This window comes from Mustela nigripes, chromosome 13 (assembly GCF_022355385.1).
Source record: "Mustela nigripes isolate SB6536 chromosome 13, MUSNIG.SB6536, whole genome shotgun sequence".
Lineage (NCBI taxonomy): Eukaryota > Metazoa > Chordata > Mammalia > Carnivora > Mustelidae > Mustela > Mustela nigripes.
The window spans coordinates 136,880,095-136,896,897 of NC_081569.1; positions in this window are offsets into that span (position 1 = coordinate 136,880,095).

Genomic DNA, 16,803 nt, shown 5'->3' on the forward strand with positions numbered 1-16,803 from the left:
GATCAATGCTGTATTGTAGAGAGATGACAACATGTAAATACAGTGATGTAAAATTTAAGAAATTGACCTCAAAATCACACACACTTTAGAATAATAACTATTCAGCTTATAGCCAAACAGTGGAAGGGCCCAAGGAGAAATGCAATGACATTAGGGTGCAATTTTTTTGATGCCATACAGCGATTTAATATCAAATATTCTTTTAATTATCTTCTTCCTTTTTTTAAAAGATATATTCATTTATGTATTTGAGAGAAAGAGCACAAGAGTGAGTGGGGAGAGAGGCGGAGGGAGAGGGAGAGAGAGAGAATCCCAAGTAGACTCCCTGCTGAGTGTGGAGCCCAAAGTGGAGCTCGACCCAACAACCCTGAGATCGTGGCCTGAGCCAAAATCAAAGAGTCAGATGCTCAACTGACTGAGCCACCCAGGCGCCCCTTTAATTATCTTTTCTAACGATGTGGTTGAATAGATGATTTCTGAGACTTCCTTCCTCTCTAGGGCTCTTTGGCCCCCTGCTTGAGCAAGCTGCCTATAGATTTATCTCAACTTGTGTTTCCTCGTCTGTAAAATTAGATAGTACTTCTCTAGTTTCAAATTCTGAGATCCACCTGTGCTCACTGTGGCTGCAAAATAAATTACCCCTAAACTCAGCAGCTTCAACAATGAGGACTTATTGTCTCATGCAGTTTCTGAGGGTCAGAATCTGGAAGGGGCTCGGCTGGGTTGTTGGGCTTGGCGTCTCTCTGGAAGGGGCAGTCAAGCTCTAAGTCAGGGCTGCAGTCAACAGAAGGTTTGACTGGGGCTGGAGAATCCCCTCACACACTGTCAGTGTCTGGCCACAGGGGTCTCTCTGTGGGATTGCTCACGGCATGGTTGCTAGCTACCCTCAGAGGGAGTGACTCCAGAAAGAGAGCCCCAGATGGAAGCTGAGGGCTAATAATCTGATCTGGGAAGGGACATGCCATCACTCTGCCACATGCTATTGGTCACACAGAGCAGCGCTGAGACTCTGGGAAGGAACTACTCAAGGGTGTGAACACCAGAAGGTAAGACTCACTGGGACTAGTGAGGGCTGGGTATGGTATCATAAGACAAAATTGCACCCTGCCCGCACACTCCCACATACCGCCCACATATCAGGCTTCACATTGCCCACCACACTCCACCTAGCAGGTGGTCAAGAAATCCTTATTGACTAAGGGAAGACATGATTTTCTGCATTTATTAAAGGTTTGTGAGGAGTAGAGACAATATACAAAATTCCTGGCTTATCAAATGCACCCCATGGAGAGGCAGACACCCCTGTCCTTCTCCATACAAATGAAATTGCAGCTCACTCTATGAAGGGTCACAAGCTGGCAAGGTAGCAGAGCTTGGGTCCAAACCCAGGTAGACCTACCTGACTCTGAAGCCCATGCTATTTTTATTCTTCACTATATGTCGCTGAATTCACACACACACACACACACACACACACACACACAGAGAGAGAGAGAGAGAGAGAGAGAACAATCTCTCTTTCAGGCCTACGATTAATTTTCAGGTGACTCAGGGGCAGAACTTTCAAAACCCACTGCACATGTGGGACCCATCTGTTAGATTCCCTCTTTCCCATGTGCCTTCCCACCCCCTTACCCACTGCCAGAGATGAGCTGATAAACGCTTCATGACCAGCTCTGTGGGCTAAAAGACATGCTGATCTGTAGCTATTGCTGGTGGCCATGGTGTAAATATTCCCACCAAGGCCACCTTCGCCTGACGTCACGGAGCACAGAGCTGGGAAGAGAAGCACCGTACACTGCTGTGAACCTGTAAGAGCCAGCTCCAGCCCACCACCTAGTCCTCAAGTATATGAAACTTCTAAAAGGACAGAGAATGGCTCTCAACCCTATTTGGACCTGTTGAAAAGTTACTGCCTTTCTAGTTATTCCTGCTCTGCCTCTTCCTGTACAAGCCACCTGGCCTATGGATGTGTACATGGAGTCTGGAGCCTACAGTCAAGCTGGTTCTGAATTTGCCTCCCCTGAGCCTTGTCCATACCAGCAGCTCTGACCCAGGGCTTGTGTATGTATGACTTGGAGGTACAGACCTATCTATTGACCCTTCCCATAGAAGTTCTAGATAAAACCATCGATGTCCTAGCTTGAACCTTCCCATAGGAGGTTCTAGAGAAGACCACCAATGTTCTAGTTATCCCCATACCCACTCCTTTTATATTGCCAGCTGCTGCAGGCTCAGTGGGAGTACTCAAACTTCTTTTGTGGGAGGCTGGGGGGGCATTCATTATTAGACATCCTAATGTCAGAGCGGATGAGAGTGCACAGCCACACAGAGTACAAAGCTCACCGAGCTTTGTGCTGGCAGTGAGTCTTACCTTCTACCCATCAAACCCACAGGACTATGAGCATGGGGTGTAAGGAGTACTTTCTCTTCCTATTCAACTCACCTCACTCTGTCTTCTTAATACACATGGGTCTCTCTGTGTTGCTACTGGGCAACTCCAGCAGGCAATCCTATTACAGACACTAAAGAACTGAACCCCTTTTCTATTCTCTTAAACCCCTCACTCCCCTCCCCAGGGTCCTGCCTCTTTGAATCTCTGGTCAGTCTTAGTGCCGTTTGGTTCCAGTTTCAAGAGAGACAAACCTCCAAGTTCTGCCTGTGGAACATCTGAAAGAAACCCAGACCCAGCATGGGTCTCCTGCAAGTGCCATGAGCTCACTGGAAGAGTCCTTCCTTGGGTTCCGTGACTGATTGTCCCAGCCTGGGCACAGAGAAGGTCTTGAGAAGACGGTGCAGTGGGATCCTGATCCTGGTGCCCAATCGCTGTGCTGCTCACATTGTGGACAGATCCTTCTGCTTTGCCAGCAGCTCCCAGGAACATTTGTCTCTTTCTAAGACTCAACGAAGTGCCCCCAGAAGTCGCATTTTGGAAACTGAATCAATTTAGACAAAAGCAATTAGAGCCTAGACTTGGGCAGATCTGGGGAATGGACCAAACCCCAGTGGAGGAGACAGACTAGCAGAGGAAGGAGGATGTCCTGGGATGGATGAAACAGGCAGAGGGCCAAGGAGAAAAAACCAGGGTGGCTGGCCCACGTCTCCAGCCAAGACCAATCGGTGTCCTCATTATTTTAAAAATGTGTCCAGGATTTTGTTTTAATCAGATATGGCAAGGTGACCAATGCAGAGACAAGTGCCTCAGAAGAATTGGCCATGACTTATAATCCCCAAGAGAGAGGGGCATACCAGTCATGTCACCCAGGGCCATGGGGGGAAACAGCAGGGTCAGTCGGGAGGTAGGAGTGAAGGGTGAGCATGGACCTGAGACTTCACTGTGGTTCTTGTAGGACAGAATGGGTGAGGCAGGGTGGATAAGTTGAGTTGGTTTAGGATTGGATAGTTTGGATAATTCTAGCAGGCTCTGGGCCACAAGGGTGGTCCCTGGTGGTTCAGAACCAGCCCTGAGTGATTTAGGGCAAAGGGTAGATTGACTTGGTGTATGAGTTTGATAAAGCAGGTGGGCAGGAGTATGGGCTTTTAACTCATGGGCAAGTCATTAGCTATCTTGAGGAATTAGCCAGGACTGGGTTGGACCATCCCTCCCAGGGCCACGGGGCCCCAAGATGTCAAAGCATCATAAAATATAGAGAACAAAAACATGATTAACACAGTCAACCTGGCAGATTCCTCTGTCTAAGGATCTGAGGTTCTGAAATCAGATGGATCGTGGAATTCAAGCTCTGGGTCTTCTCACGCGAGTTGACCACAGGAAGTTGCTAGAAGGCCCTGAAGGTCAGCTTTGTAGACTGCATGGGGGGGTGGGGACGTAACCCCAAAACAGATCCAACACACAAGAGGCACTAGAGAAAGAGCAACGCCAATTACGATTAGCAGGAGGCGAAGAGTGAGTGGGGTAAGGGTGTGGGAGAGGCGGGAGGGTGGAGGGAGGTGGGGGGTGGCTCGTACACTAGCTTTGTATTTCATTCTGTTCCATTTCAGCTTGTTAAAAATCACAAGTGAAGTGATGGTGAAGTGCCATCAGCAACACTGATGCCCTTTGATAGGTTTTGTTAATGTCTAGAAACTTCCACACAAGGGAACATGATACAGTACAAATAGGTGAGGAAATATGATCATACAAAGTAATATTTATGTTTTGTAATTGAGGGCAAAAGGCAGGGCACAAGATCTAAACTTTCATAAAATCTCATTTGAATTTATACATATAAACACACATACCCATATCTGGTCCCTGGGTGAAAAGGGAGATTTTTACCACATGGTGCCATCAACGGCTCTGGGGACACTAGCCTCCTGGGCTGGTGGGTCCCACTTGCGATGGTTGGGGGCAGACTGGGAGCCCTTGCTGCTCGGAGCTCTGGAGTCCCCCCAGGCCAGGCCAGCATGGGGTTGGGGAAGGAGAGGGGCCTGGATCAGAGGTGGTCCTCACAGAGGGGAGCCAAGCATAGTTTGTCCCACCTCCCTGGCTAATTTGAGGCATCTGAAGCCTCAGCACCTGGACACAGGGCTTGGACGGGCTCTGGAGCCTGTGAACAGTGGTGACGTAGCCCTTGGTGGCCCCCAGAGGCTGCTGCATCAGTGATCTGAGGCATAAAAGGCAGGAACATAGGTGAAATAATCCCACAACAGAGTATGGCATGTTCACCCTGCTTAGGGCCACCCAGACAGCCTCAGAGACAGATGGAGGGGGCATGAGTTGGGCATTAAAAAGTCACCTGTGGGCGCCTGGGTGGTTCAGTCATTAAGCATCTGCCTTCAACTCAGGTCATGATCCCTGGGTCCTGGGATGGGGTCCGGAATCAGGCTCCCTGCTCAGCAGGGAGTCTGCTTCTCCCTCTGCCCTTCCCCCTGATTGTGCTCTCTCTTGTTCTCTTTCTAATAAATAAACAAAATCTTTTTTTTAAAAACACCTGTTTAGCCAAATGTAAATAAGGCACCACAAGACCTTAAAGACTTCATTTTCACAACCCACTATCCCCTTATTACTGCCCACCATCTGGGGCCGCTTGGGAAACCTCCTTTGCCTCTGTGAGCCTTTGTGTCTTCATCTATAGAATGGGAGAGAGAGCGTCTATTTCCAAGCTTATTAGGAGAATTAAATAAGATCATAAACAATTTTGTATCTGTCTGTCTATCTATCTATATTTTATAGGTTACACTGTTCAGCTGTAATTTTCAAAAAGCTTAAAACATGATTCTCATTAAAATGTACAGGGAAGGGGTGCCTGGGTGGCTCAGTTAGTTACGTGACTGCCTTCTGCTCAGGTCATGATCTCAGGGTCTTGTGATCAAGCCCCGCGTCAGACTTCCTGCTCAGTAAAGGGTCTGTCTCTCCCTCTCCCTCTGCCCCTACCCCAACTTGTGTTCTCTCTCTTGCTCTCAAATGAATAAATAAAATCATTTAAAAATACACACATATGTGTTTTATATATTTTATATATTTATGTAACTGTATTATTTCATATATTTATATATGTTCCATATACATAGTGAAAAATATGTACAGAATGAACACAAGTGGAAGGTTTATTCAGTTTATTTACAAGGGAACCAGTAAGGTAATAGAACGAGTTCCAGGAGCTGGTAGGAGCTGCATTTTCTAAACATATATTTTTTAAGGTTAAAATGAGATACTGAACTGCCACAAAATTGGTCCATGTCCACACAGGTATAGTCTTTGGGGTTATCTTTTCCACTGAACCAAAAAAATTGGTATTTCTGCCAGACAGACCCCTCCAGGCCAGCGTGGAAGTCAGCACACGGTGTGCCTTGGGAAAAGCAGACACAGGCTCGCTCTCCGTGGGGGAGCCTAGGAAACAAGGCCCGGGAGGATGTGGTAAAGACAGCCTGAGCCCCTGCAACTTGTTCCACCTTCAATTGTGGAGCGACGTTTCTGAAGAACGCAGAGCCGTTTCCAGCAACCGTGGAGTCTCCTTCACTCGCTGACCCTGTGCTTCTGCTGCTCCTGAGGCTTCCAGAACACGAGAGTGTTGTTTTCCTCCTTTCGTCCCGCAAGAGCCCTGTGAAGCTGGTGTTGCAAATCCCACTTTCAAATGGGGGGAACCAAGGCGCGGGGGTTTGCTGGTTTCTGTTCCTGCTAGCAGCAGAGTTTTCTGGTCTTCCATGAAAAATGGCCCAGGAAGACATAATCCCCAGGGCTGAGCCATAGCTGTAAGACCCACCAGATGCTGTAGCAAGCACTGGGGGGTCCCCCCATCCCCATGCCAGCTGCAGGCTCTGCTGGATCCAGGTCCCAACAGGGCACTGCTGTGGCTGGGATTGAGGAAACTCTTCGTTTCTCCTTTATTCCTCTTGGAGAGTCTACAGCGGTGGTCTTCAAAGTGGGAGACAATGCCCCTTGGGCCACAGGAAGACTCACCCACAGGTTACCCAGGGGTACCATGTTGAAGGCAATCAATTTCCAGATTCTCAACTTCCTGTTGACTCCCAAAGCAGATCGACCCAAGAACCCAGCCTGCAGTCCAAGAGAAAGGCAGCTCTGTCCTTCCTCCTCCTGCCTTCCCCCACCTCACAAAGGAAGGGCAGACCCATAGCCTCTCTACTAGGGAGTCTTGCTTTGGGGTGTAAATTCCTCAGGGGCCAAATAAAAGAACTAGAAATATCCACATCTACTTGCCCTCAATTTAGTGAGATGTTTTCTAATTCCTGCAACTAAGTGGAAGAAAGGTCTAATTGTGCCAAGAGAGCATTAAAATGCATTGTTGACAAGAGACAACTGTGACTTAGAAGACAGTTGAAGAATAGAATGACGTCATGGCAAAACTTCCTCACCGTCTGCTTGTTCATGGGAGCAAGGCTGGTCAGAACTTACATGTATAAATACAAAAATTAGCCCAGAACTGAGGCTGGACCTGCATGCATTTTTGCAATAATACACATCCAAAGATGCACGAACTCCATCACACCATTTTACTTCCAGTAACATTTTACTTTTTTTTTTTGTTTGGCCATTAACATAATCTGCAACATATTCTCTTGCTTAGCCAAATCATGTACTGGTAATCATCAACATGACAAGTCCATTCAGGAACCTCTTTCCCTATGTTCCTATGTTCAGAGGGAATTACAATCATCTGCCTTTTTAACCACATCCATAGTTTCAAAGCAGGCAAGGACTATATTTACTACGTCGAAATCAAATCCAGGGGGAGGGACGTACGAGTTCAAAGAGGAAAAAAAGGACACTATAAAATATACAACTTTGGCAAGGAATTATTTACGTATTGTATAAATGTTTGATAATGGGTATAGAAGGAAGCCAGAATACGTCATGCCAAAATATGCCTCTTTTACCTAAAAATTATTTTGAGCTGAAGGCAATTAAGAAGAACCAAATGCAGGAAAAGCTCTCTCCACTCTGCCCCTTTCCGCCTCAAGGCAGGGTGTAAATTTTCCTTTGCTAGAGACAGGTCTAGACTCATCAGCCCAGCGGTGGCACCAGGGGACAGCACAGAAACTTGACTCCTTTCATTTCCCACATGTGTTTATATTTCCACAGTCTGCTGCCCTTGGAGCCTGAAACCTTTGTCCTGTCATCTCTCTACAAATGCATCGTTCCTCCTTTTATTTTTTTTTAAATATTTTATTTATTAATTTGACAGAGAGAGCAGAGGGAGCAGGAGAGGGAGAAGCAGGCTCCCTTCTGAGCAGGGAGCCCCGACATGGGGTTCGATCCCAGGACCCCAAGATCATGACCTGAGCCAAAGGCCAATGCTTAACTGACTGACCCACCCAGGCGCCCCTGCATCACTGCTCTTAAAGATGTCAGATAAGTCCTCATTGTCAAATCAATTTCATTTAGGTCATTTAGGTCCCGCGAGTCAGGACAGTTCAAACGATACATAATGAGGCATTACGTCCTCCATCAGACTCCTCCGGGTCTGATGTCACACCAATAGCTTGAAATCATCCAGGGGAGAATTTATGCCGCAGATAACAGCAAAGGCTATGAATCAGACCTTGATTTGTTATTTTGTTGACTATCTGCACTTAAGGCACCGCAGAGACAATGTTAATAATGCAGATGACAATTCACAGAGTATCGTAATTGCAGCTGCCATATAATGAATAGTATAAACCAAGAGAGAGAGTGTTCTTCCAGTATTCAACAGCAGTACCCAATCCAGCAAAGAAGTCACTCCTGGAGCTGACACATCAGAGAAGCTCCCATGCCTTGCGTTGTTTCGCTTTTGTAGTCATTAACAAATGGAAGCATCAACCCTGGTGGGTGGCCTACTTACCCTCCTTTGTCCTTTGCAAGCACGGGCTATGGTTTGGCAAACACTTTCTGGAGGAATCACTGGTTGTAGAATGTATAAGAAAGGGTATTGTATATTTTTTAAAAGATTTTATTTATTTATTTGACACAGAGAAAGAGAGAGAGCACAAGTAGGCAGAGAGGCAGGCAGAGAGAGAGGGGGAAACAGGCCCCCTGCTGAGCAGAGAGCCCATGCAGGGCTCAATCCCAGGACCCTATTTATATATAAATATATAATTTTTTTAAAGATTTCTTTATTTATTTGAGGGGGGCGGGCAGTGGGGAGAGGCAGAGGCAGAGGGAGAGGGCTAGAAGCAGACTCTCCGCTGAGCAGAGCCCAACACAGGGCTCCATCTCACGACCCTGAGACCATGACCTGAGCCAAAAAGAGTCAGACACTAAACTGACTGAGCCACCCGGATGCCTCTGGCATTAGTATTTGTAGAGTCTACCAGCTGAGACAAACATGCAGAAGGGCTAAGAATCACTGCCCTAGAAGGAGCTGAAAAGGAGAAGAGATGCTAGCCCCTCTCCTAGCACGAGCCTTCTGCTTCCAACAGGTGCAGCTCAGGGTCCCCCCCTCCCCCAATTAGAGAAACTGGCCTGTCTCTGCGCTGCACCCATCACGTCTGCAGGTAGAACTCTTGCTCCAGTGCCATCGACCATAAGGTCATTCCCCCTATCCTGGGAGCTTCCAAGGGACCAGGACCGCGCCTTAATTTATCCACTGAAGGCCTGGCAAGTGGTTGATGGGTCCTGGACATTAGGCAAATAAATCAATGAATTGCGTCAAGAGAATAGCATTCCAGACATCCAACAATAACATTTTGGATGAATAAATTATGGAACAGTCATTTAACAAAATGCTCTGCAGCCATTAAAAATGATTGTGGGGGAAATGATTTAATGCCATAAGAAAGTGTTCATGATATATTGTAATTGCAAGGTGATAGATGCAAGATAGCATAGAAATTATGAACAATTTTATTTCAAAAACAGGTATAAAATATGTTCCTTAACTTCGCAGCGTATCAATCAACTCCTGGCCTGAGTCCGACTGACTCCAGGGAAGCAAGTGCTTTGTAACTCTGTGTTTGGATTTTTACTGAAAATCCATCCTCCAAGGGAAGAATTTGTTTAGTTTATGATTAATAGTCTTAGGATTCTGACACAGAAGGGACTAGGACTCACTGGAGATTCATCTTTATCATTTTTAATCTATGGAATTTTCAAATTTGATTTTTAACATTTACATAACATGACTTACCCACGGTGAGCAGGTTGAGAGGCCCAGTGATAATTATCCAAGGGTTAGGGAGATGGAGGGGAAAGATAAAACAGCCCCTTGAAAACTCACGGGAACAAAGTGAAATTGTTCCCGGATGGATCTGGAAACCACTGGCTGGGGACGAAAAGAGAGGACAACGATGTAATGTGCTTAGCAACACTTTGGAACTCAAACACACTTTACCAAATAAATCATTCACCATTGTTCTAGATCATGGCTCCCCTGGACATTGCAAAACAAACATTTCTGCGGGCATGTGCCAAGAATGGGAAAACAGGCCAGCCAGTTCCCTCTGGACCAATACACTAAATGGGTTGGTGTGGGAGATTGGCCTTGGCCCGTCTCTCGGCCCTTCCCTGCTTAGTCCCCCAGAATGTGTGTTGGGGGGGGAAGTGGCATAGAGCCAGCTTCCAGAACAGGCCGCCCCACCCAGCATCCTGGAGTGTACAACTGCAGGAACCCAACAAGGGGAGAAACACAAGCAAGAACTCAAAGATGGCAGTGCGGACCGAGTCTGACCTCATATTCCCCCTGGCATGCAGTGGCTCAAGCAAACACATTAGATAAGTCTGAAAATATGTCTTCTGACAGAATGCTTGGCCTTCTGGTGGACTCCAGAAATTGTGGGCTCTTTTCAGTGCTGAGAAAGAAATGGGCCGGCCTGCCGGTTTTAAGGTCTGGTTCATCTCATTTTGCATTTTCACAGACTTGGGTCAAGCACTTCCTCTGTTCTAGGGACACCGTAGCTGCTTGGGACCCAGCAACCAGACGCAATTTCTTTCTTCTCCGAGGTTCCAGGTGGAAGAGGAGACAGGTAAAGAGAACCACTTAAATTCAAGACAGAACAAATCAAGGGACCATGATCATTGTCACTGCCATCAACGCCACAGCCTAGCGCATCAGTGGAATGCCTCTTCTGGTCTGGAGCCCCAAGACCTTGCATGTACCACCACTTTAATTCCCTCAAGAGCTTACGAGGAAGCTCCTATTATCAGCCCCACTTTACAGGTGGGGAAATCGAGGCTTAGAAAGCATGAGCAATTAGCTCAGTGTGTTAAAGCCAACTGTGGCAAACCAAGGGTACAATCTTGAGTCTGTCTCCAGAGCCCCTATTAATTTCCATCATTTTACAAGAAAGGAAGATATGAGCGAACACGCGTGGGGCAGTGACGGGGCCATTGAGGGCGAGGGAAGCGTGAAGCAGGGCTGAGAAGGAAATCAAGGAAGTCTCCACGGAGGAGGAGGCATCGAAATCGGATTTTGAAGCTGAGCTCAATCCCAAAAGGTGAGGAAGAAGGGCCCCCTGAGCAGAGGCCCGAGGGCGAGAGTCTGGAAGTCCTACCAGAGTAACCCAAACGTTTGGCAGTATTGGAATAAGTCAACTTTAACTGCTGTTGGCCACTTAAATATTGGTCTTCAAAGAGGCCTCCCCCGGAACCCGTTCACTCATTCTGCAACTCCTATTACTTACCCAAACTTAATCTCAGATTCCTCTTGAGAAGTTGGAGAGGAGCCCGTGTTCCATGTGATAGCACAGTGTGACATTGCTTCCCTTTCGCTGCCTACTGCAATTTGTCAAACAGCCCCAGACCAAAGGTTAATACAACAGGAGCATGTGGTCGCCTGCTCAAAACTGTCGGGTGATAAGTGACTGTTCCAGCTGGGGCTCCTTTCCAAGAACCAACACAGCTGCCATGCTTGGAGTCACAGGGGCATGGCTTGTCGGTCCAGGGAGGGTGGAGGGAGTAAGTGCGGCTCTCTGACACCTCCCGCACTCCAAGTGTCCGTGCATGGGCAGTGAGACCCTCGGAGGACACCTGCATCCCATGGCATGGGGAAAGGCGAGGCTGGAGAAGCCAGAAGCACTGGATCCCGGAGGCCCGGAGAGCCGTGCTCTGGGATTTGGTCCTGCCCTGCAAGTGCTGGGTCCCCCTCGCCAGTTTTCAAAGAGAAGGGGACCATGATTTGAAGTACGTTTCAGGAAGGGAAGCCTGGCTGTCATCTAAATAAGGCTTAATATTTCTGTCTCAACAACTGATAAAACAAAGCTATACAATGTTCAGTAAGCCGTGACCAATGCTGTGCCCACCAGGCAAAGCAACTGCAACATCTGTCCCTATTTCAAGGGCACATTACATGTTCACCAGGTCAGCCTGATGCTGGGTGTGGACACTGACGTCCACAGATTGTTCTTTGTCACCAGCATCTCAGGGAACCTGCATAGACACTGCAAGGCTCAGCCTCACAGATCCCCAAGTTATCCTCTCCCATTCCGACATTCGGTGATTTCTCCCACTGCTAAGTGTGAAAGAGCATCTTTGCGAGGGAACGCAGCTCTGGCTGCGGGCCTAATGTGCATTTAGAGAGCTCTCCGGAGACCCATCCCTGTCCTGGGAAATGGGGGCAGACGCGTAATTACATTTTAGCGGCGGGACCTGGATGGTGGCACGCCTCATCAGTCCCACGGCTGGCGCTTCCCGGATCATAGCTGGCACGGGTCCAGGATGTGGAGGTCAGATGGCAGAGAGGCTACGCCATAGGCCAGTTAGCTGGAAAACCTTCCCACCCAGACCAAGCAGTTGTACAAGGCATGGAACCTGGAAATTAGGGCAGCTGGCCCCCTGCAGCGCTCCGTAACCGGGTTCTCACACAGACACAGCCCAAGTACGGTTGCGTGCATTAGCATGGAGAGTAGGCACAGTATGGAACGGAGAGTCTGATAGGAGAGGACACCGTTGCTCCTGCTCGTTGAAATATCTGTGGCTCTGCAAGGCACCTGGGTGCTGCCTTAATCACCCAGTCTCCGGGGGCCATACGGAGGCTTGAAACAAAATGACATGTTGAAATATGGGGTTATCCAGAAATAATTTGGAGTCCCCAACCGAAGAGAAAGATGATGGCAGTGCCAGAGAAGCCTGGCTGCTCTTTGAGAAGAGGCTGCAGGGGACAGAGGTGCCCGCTGAGTGCCTAGTTCGGGGAGAATTGGCTTCCGCAGGGCTTCCGTTTGGGACTTCGCTCAAGAAGAGCTGAGCTCTAGTCTTTCCAAATGCAAAGCCAGAAGTGAGATGAGCAGAGTCAGGGGCCTCAGGGAAGGTGTCTGTCGTGGACGTGATGCTGAGCCCGAAGATCCTGTCCACTGCCACGACTCACACCACCAATGAGCGCACAGCCCTCCCCTGGCCACATCTGGCTGAGTTTGGGCGTGTGTCTCAAGCTGGTCTGATCAGGCTGGAGGCAACCATCCCTACAGTTAGGAAAGAGGTTTCTCTGTCTTGTCCTGGTGAGTGTGAAAAAGGAGGCACCTTGGCCCAATGGTCACTGGCCACCATCTGGCAGTCAGGACATGGATCAGCTCCAGGTGACATCAGTGCTGAGCAGAGAGGCTGGAAGGGACCTAAGTCATGGCTGAGCACCATGACATGGGCCGAGCGGTGACGGAAGCCTGCACCTCTGGAGCGTGAGTCACGTGAGACGTTCACGTCCTCCCTGTCTGAAGCCTCTTGCGTCAGATGTCTTCCTTGGCTGCTCGGAGCCTCCTGAGCCGTAGAGCTCTCCCTTCCCCCCAGCCCTGGAGCGGCTGCCCACGGAAGTGTGAGCAGGTGTCTCACAGGGAACCTTGACGCGGGAAGCAGGCCGGGGCCGCCTTCGAACCTCCATGGCTTGTCTGGAGCGTTCACAAAATGTTTCGGTGGCATTCCTTCTACAAAGACATACTTGGTTTGCATAGCAATCAGGGGGAGCATTCTTCATCGGCAGCAAGGAAAGGATGCTCCTGTGTTTCAAGAAATGCAAAGCCCTTCCGGTGTGGCCTGCGTTTTGAAACAAGTATCAGTCTGAGAAATATCTCACTCTTCTCACTAAGGAAAAAACCAGCACAGATGCAATGGTAAATGGCTCCATGAGGAGGCGACCACAGAGAGGAAGGGACCCGAGTGAGCAGGAGACCGGGGTGATGGGGAGAGCTCACACCCCACCCAACCCAGCTGACGGGCTTCAGCAGGTGCTTGCCTGTGGGAATGGGGGCCCAGCCCCCCTCCCCAATCTTCTGATTCCTCGAAGGAAGCTGTAGAACAGAATCTGTATGTGAATTCTCCACTTAAAAAAGAAACAAAAGCAGATCAATGCTGTCTAGATCAGCGTCATGTATCTGTGGCCGTTTGAGCGGGTTCCTGGCCAGGGTGTAGTCTGGCCGAACCCGGGCTGTGTGCCATGGGCCCTGCACCTCCAAACAGACGACCAAGTGTGTACAAAGCTGAGTCATCACAGTGTCCTCTGTAGCACTGCCCCTGGGGACACAACCTTCATTCCTAATCACAGGGACAAGTTCCGTAAACACTGGCCAAGCAAGCTCCCTGGGTGCGAGGTTACACAACTGTTGAAAAAAGTTATTTACAAGTAACTCAGGAGAAATGTTTATGATACTGTAATGATAAGCAGGGGAAAGGAGCCTGCCCAGTTACAGACATTAGGGATTCCGACTCTGGCAAACTATACAGGACGGAACCACGCGTTAGAAATGAAGCCGGGAAGCAAACAAATCATACACGAACAGGAATTCTCTCCGGGTGGAGAGAGACTATTACTTATTCTTCCTCTCCTTACACTTTTTCGAACTTTGCATTTGTCTCAGAATTTCATAAGCATGAAAAATAAACGTCATCATCAGGTTTCTAACTCATTAGGGCAACGACTGCACCAAGCGTGTCGGTGCCTGGACGTCGGCTTCAGCTGGGTTCGTGCCTGCAAACATCCCCAGGGCCGCTATTTTCCTGCCACACTCTGGGCCAGGCGTGCAGGATGGAGCTGAGTTCGAGCCTGTGCCTGCGCAGAGGAGCCAACATACCAACTGGTATGAACCAGACAACTTTAAAATGGTGCAGTAGGAAGATCTCTGGCACAGAGCCATGGGGGTCCACGCTTCAGATGAGGGAGGCGTCTGCGGAGAAGACGATGTCCTAGCAGACCCGTAAGAGCTTGTCAGAGCTCTCTGGCTGAGCAAACAGGGGAAGGGGCTCTAAGGGAGGGTCTGAACAGTGCAAAGCAATGGAGACAGGAAATAGTACAGCCGATTTGGGGAAGCCTGGCCATTTGGGGGAAGGCGAAGGCCAAGCCTCATGTATCTGTCCTGGCTGCTGACAGAGTGGGTCTGGTTGCAGGAGTCTCTCTTGCGAGGATGGGATCAGTGGTCCACTTGACACCTGAGTCATCTCTGGGATACCCCGGTTCAAGCACAGAGGCTCTGGGGCTGGTACAGCAGCATCCTCACATCCACAGGGCAGACCTGAGCATGACGTTAGAGACATTTGTTCCCAGTGCACCTGAGTGTCCACTGAGATGGGTACCACAGGGGCTGTATCGGGGGAGCCTGGTTCCGGGAAACCCATCAGACCACAAGTGTCATTGTCTCAGCCATGTACAGCCATGTAGGAAGGAGGGAAGAAAAAAATGGATGTTTCTGAGCACCTTTCAGGGCCTGGCACTTTGCTAACTCTTTCAGATATACTAGCTGGCTTAACCCTAATAATTTACTGAGGCAGGTATGACTGTCTTTGCTTCAGGGTTAGAAAACCAAGACTCAGAGAGGGAGCTTGCCTGAAGTCACACAGCCCGTAAGTGGCGGAACTGGGCTGCCTTCCTCTCCACTCCACACCACCTGGAGGAAAGGGACCGTGTTTCTAAGCCCCTGAAGCGGTCAGAGCACCTAGCATTGAGCTTTCTTTCCACGCCAGAACTGCCCCATGACTGAGTGCTCATCCGGACTCCTTGGCCAGGCATTCTGGCCCCAAAACGCTGTGTACACCAGCTCTCTGTCTGGACTTCCAAACCATTTCCATGTTTACCTGCTCCGCCCAGGCCCTATCTCCTGAGGAGGGAAAGGATACGTCAACATGATGTGAATTTCCCTGCATGGCCGATGCCAGACCTGTGACCCTTGGGACATCCTCTCTCGGGCATGGCACAAAATTCCAGAAATCTCCATCCCTAGGAATTCTCTCTGTTTGTTCCTATAGTTTCCAGGTGAACTTCATATGTCAGCAAAGCAACATGCGGCTCTTCTCAAGGACAAAGGATGGGGGAACATGCCCCTGTGGGAGGCAGCCAGAAAGGATGGGTAAACCACCGGGCCATGAGGCAGGGGCCCTTTAAAGGGCCTGTGGCCTTGGGCAAATCATGGCCTCTCTGGACCTTAAGGACAAGACCTGAATCGGACTGAAGCTTTCCGGCTGGAGGGGGAAGCAGTCATCTGCGGTCCTTGCTTAAACATGCGAAGTCCCTGGCCCTCTCCGGAATGAATGCTCATAGTTAACTCTTCCCAGGATGCTCGGAAAGGCTGTTCCCAGGGAATCGGGGTCTCTCTGAGCTGCCCGTGTGCCCCCAACCTGCACGCATCCGCCTCCACTTGTATTTTCCTCAGGCATCTCCAACTAGAAAGAGGGCCCCATTTACCCCACCCAATCTCCCTCCCACAGGATTTCTGTCTGGTCTCCTCTCTTTGCCGTAAACCACGTCCAGTCCACCAGCCAAGTCCACTGGTCTCCCTTGGCAGAGTATCTTGAATTAGCTGAAGGCAGTCACTGAACTCAATCAAGGAGCACAGTCTCTGAGCCAAGTGTCCTTGTTTTGAGACCAAAACAAGGGGAGCTGGCTCAAGCCCACCTCTCCTGACCCCTGGGGTCTCCTCCCTCAGTTTGGGGGCGGGGACAACGGTGGGCCCTTTTGTCCCTTGAGAAGCAAGGAAGGAAGACCAGCTGCCATGTTACTGATTCCGGCTCTTCCAATCCCCATCTTGTCCTTGTGGAAAAGCAGAAGGGACATCGCCTGCATCCGCAAGGCTGAGAGGGACAGCGGGAGGAGCAGGACAGACTGTCAGCCATCTGCTCCCTCTCCTCTCCCTGCCAGTGCCTTCCGCCTGCCCCTCAACACCACCCCAGCTGCCGGGACAGTTGAAGGGGTCAGCAGGGGTAGCAAGGGCTGTGGACACACTGATTCGTGTCTCTGCCTTCAGGAACCGCAAGACAGACTCCCAGGGAGAGAGAAGCCTCCAGTGCTTCCAAGCCCCCTCCCTGACCCAACTTGTATGCAATTGCCCAATGCAAGCCCAACCACGGGTCCTCTCGAGAAATGCCCTCTGACCGCACAAAATCGTGCTCCTTTCCCATCAAATCTTTGCCACAACAGACTTGCTCATAACCCCTGACCACAGAGGTGGCCC